Source organism: Etheostoma spectabile, chromosome 5 (genome assembly GCF_008692095.1).
Source record: "Etheostoma spectabile isolate EspeVRDwgs_2016 chromosome 5, UIUC_Espe_1.0, whole genome shotgun sequence".
Lineage (NCBI taxonomy): Eukaryota > Metazoa > Chordata > Actinopteri > Perciformes > Percidae > Etheostoma > Etheostoma spectabile.
In genome coordinates this window covers 3,197,072-3,200,721 of record NC_045737.1, presented here as the reverse complement: position 1 = coordinate 3,200,721, position 3,650 = coordinate 3,197,072, and the positions used below count along the sequence as shown (strand labels likewise).

The window sequence follows — 3,650 nt, the reverse complement described above, 5'->3', positions numbered from 1 at the left end:
ATCAAAATAATCGTGATTATCATTTTGGCCATAATCGTGCAGCCCTACTTGCTATATATGTACAGTATATATATATATACACATATATACACACACATACTGTACATATATGTACCTATCAGCAGAAGTTTTGCAGTGTCGAGAAATTGTATCTAACACATTGAAACAAGCATATGTGACCTTTACACCTTATTTATTCAAAAACAAAACCATTGTTTGACCTTCCGTTTGTCATGCTCATTTGTAAAACATGTAGAAAACATTGTGTCAACATCAAAAAACAAAAGGGATAGATACAAAGACTACTAAAATTGCAATACATAAAGTACCCTCCCTTTCTTTCCCTCTTTTGTTAAGACTGTGATAGACAATGAATGACTGAATGAATTCGGTATAACGGTATAATGCTCAGCCTCTTCCTCTGCTTCTGACTGGCTAGTAGTCCTTACCTAGGTACTGTCAGGGCATGCCCTCATCCTCTGCTCTGACTGGCTAGTATCCTTACCTAGGTACTGTCAGGGCCCTCATCTCTGCTTGCTTCTGACTGGCTAGTAGTCCTTACCTAGGTACTTCAGGCCTCATACTCTGCTTCTGACTGGCTAGTAGTTCTTACCTAGGTACTGTCAGGGCCCTCATCCTCTGCTTCTGACTGCTAGTCGTCTTACCTAGGTACTGTCAGGCATGCCCTCATCCTCTGCTTCTGACTGGCTAGTAGTGTAGTGGTCCCTGTACACCTAGTACTGGTCAAAACAAAAAACATAAACAAACTGGGCAACGCTGTGAGGCTGGGGTCTAAAAGATGACATTGATGTCACTTTCAAATTGTTTTAATTCTGCCCATGGAAGCAGACACATCACATGTTGTAATACAACCATAAAAGAACTTATATATTAAATTACATATCTATGATTGGAAAGGAGCTGGATGAAGACACAAGTCTTCAGTTGATAAGAGACAGACCTGGGAATCATTCAATAATCATCCATACAACGTCCATACTGTATGTATGGTGGGTTATTATATCTTCATTAATTGAATGAAAAGATGAAAAAAGAAGTGTGTTACCTGTACAAAGGTCCTGCTAGAGCCAATCCAACTGTCTCACTCTGACATCATCGCCTGATTGTCAGAAAAGACATTATCAAGCCAGATAATAATAATAATAATAACAACAACAACAACAACAACAACAACAACAACAAAATATATGGCACTTTTTTAGGCTACAATGTATTATCAGAAGAAAAAAAAAAGAATTGCAACAGGACAATAAAATACAAAAATCAGAGGGATTATTAAAAAATAAAATAAAGTTAAAAATATGTGAAATGGCCAAGGGAGGATGATAACGCCAATCAAGATATTAAATATTCAAACACTTTAAAATAAAAGACAATTTTTAAAAGGCATAATATGTAGTGTGTGTTGCTTACTTAAGAGAGAGAGACACACAGACAGAGAGAGAGAGAGAGACAGTGCAGTGGCTAGAGTGGCTACATACGTTTTAACAGTGACAGTGTAAGGGAATGTGCTGAAGTGTTAAAGAATGTCATTTGTAATGTGAACTTGGACAGAATCATACATGAACCGCACACTGTTACTAAGGTGTTTAAAAAGAATACAACCAACCAAAGCTACAGGCTCTGATAACCTTGTCTGCTTTTCTTTTAAAAGCCTTCGCAGAAGAACTGTCACCAGCCTGGCATAAACTATCCCAGCGCTCTATAGACACAGACACAGTACCAAAACTGTGGGAAAAATCTATTATTAGTTCGCAAAAAGGCATGTCCCCAGGATAACAATGATTATCGGCCGGTGGCAATGTTTTTAAATCAATGGAGAGGCTTACGATAGAGAAACTCCATACTGATGTGGATCACATGTTAGATAGATACCAATTTACCTACACAGAAAATCGTAGTACAAGTGATGGGATATCAACAATAATGCACCTCACTCTGAAGCACCTTAAAAGTCTTGTTGCATATGCCAGACTCTGCTTTCTGTTGATTTCAGTTGTTCCTTTACCTCCATCCAGCCAGACATCATGCTTAGGAATTTAGTTCAGTTAAATGTAAATCCCTTTTTAAGCACGTGGGATCACTCTTTCTTGTCAAACAGGCCACCCATTTGTAACCCATTTGTTTACTGTACATTTGTCTTTTAATTGTTTTAAACTGTGTGTGTCTGTTGTAACTCTTGCAGCAATGGTACTCAGTGTCCACAACTAATTTCTCCTTAGGGAGACTAATGAAGATACTTTAACTTTGACTTTTAATGTGTGTGAGTGTGTATCTGATGAGCAGGTGGCACTGTGTACGGCAGCCTCGGCCACAGTGTGTGAATGTGTGTGAATGGTGAAGGGTTCCTGGACTATGTAGAAGAGCTTTGAGTAGTCGAGAAAAGATATCTAAGAACAGGCCATTTACATATACGGTATAATAATATAAACGCCAGTGTGGGAATTAGACCCAAGATAAAAACAGCCTTTTAACTATTGTTGAGCAGGTCAAGATGGTGGATGAAGTTGGGTTACTGACGTGCAGAGTCAATGGGGCCGACGTGGACTATTATTCTCCTGACAGTCGTCGGGGGTGAAGCCGAGACACCGGAGAGCTTTTTGCTATAGCGGCCCCAAACAAAAGCCATCAGTGCCACTACGTCTGTGTTATCTGTCTATGTCATTCATGTCATTCTGTTATGTTTGTACTTCCGTTATACAGGCAGCGTGCTACCCATAATGCACAGTGGGGATAATGAAGTCGAAAGTTCTATTGCTCTCAATTTTGTTTCATTTCTTAGATAAAATACAGTTTGGGAGGGGGAGAATGTCTCCTAGTAAAACTCAATGAGATGTAATTCCATATCTACGAGATACAGCGACATTGTCCACAGTAGCAGGAATTGGAAAGAATTGAGAAGGAAATGAGGGAAAAAGAGAGTAATCTGTCATTGTGACCTCACCTGCAGGCTCAAGCATGTGTCCATTTAATGTTACATTTCTCTTGCACATGCCGAGAAGGTCTTCTCCCACATCTGCAAAACAAAAGAAGGTATTCCAGCAATGAATCCCAAACAGTAAGATGTCTCTCAAACAGGCTTGTCTTGTTTTGCCGTGCAAGGTTCACTGAATGTACAGGGGATGCTATTTAACCCCTTGGGTCTCTACTGACGGGTTTTACTTCCCTACAGATTCCTCTCGTTTTTCCATACCCCCGTCGATACAGCTGTATTCACAGAATGCTCCCTTATTCAACCAGAGCTGACCATGTTTGAGGTTTTCATTAGGACATTTGCTCAATGGCATTGTACCTGTGCTGTAGACCCTTTTGGCTATGGTTGCCGTGACAATGCTCCCACACAGCATTCCACCACATTTGGGACTTTTTGGGCTCGCTGCATGATCGTAATCCAGGACTTGTCAATGTTCTGAAAACGCTTTGCTTCCTACATTGGGAAAGTACTTTTGCATATTACTAGGGAAGAGCGCAACATTGTGATTTTCAAAATATAAAGATAAAAAGTCATAACTATACCTGTGGTAGGTCTTTGGCAATGTCACCCCCAACAAACACAGCCTCCAAATAAATCTGCAGGTTTTGCACAACAACCCACTGTTCAATGACATCAGTTGATGTTGAAAGCTTTG

General features: G+C 39.9%; 1 protein-coding gene and 1 long non-coding RNA gene across 2 annotated transcripts in view; one reads left to right on the top strand and one right to left on the bottom strand.

Moving 5' to 3' along the window:
* LOC116689570 (Golgi-associated plant pathogenesis-related protein 1) overlaps positions 1-3,650 on the top strand; it is a 39,513-nt gene that overhangs the window by 29,649 nt on the left and 6,214 nt on the right. The window lies entirely within an intron of this gene.
* LOC116689571 (uncharacterized) lies at positions 1,067-3,351 on the bottom strand. The gene is made up of 3 exons (XR_004332041.1): positions 3,314-3,351; positions 2,966-3,037; positions 1,067-1,120 (listed from the first exon to the last, which is right to left on the bottom strand). It is a non-coding gene; the product is annotated as an uncharacterized LOC116689571 (long non-coding RNA).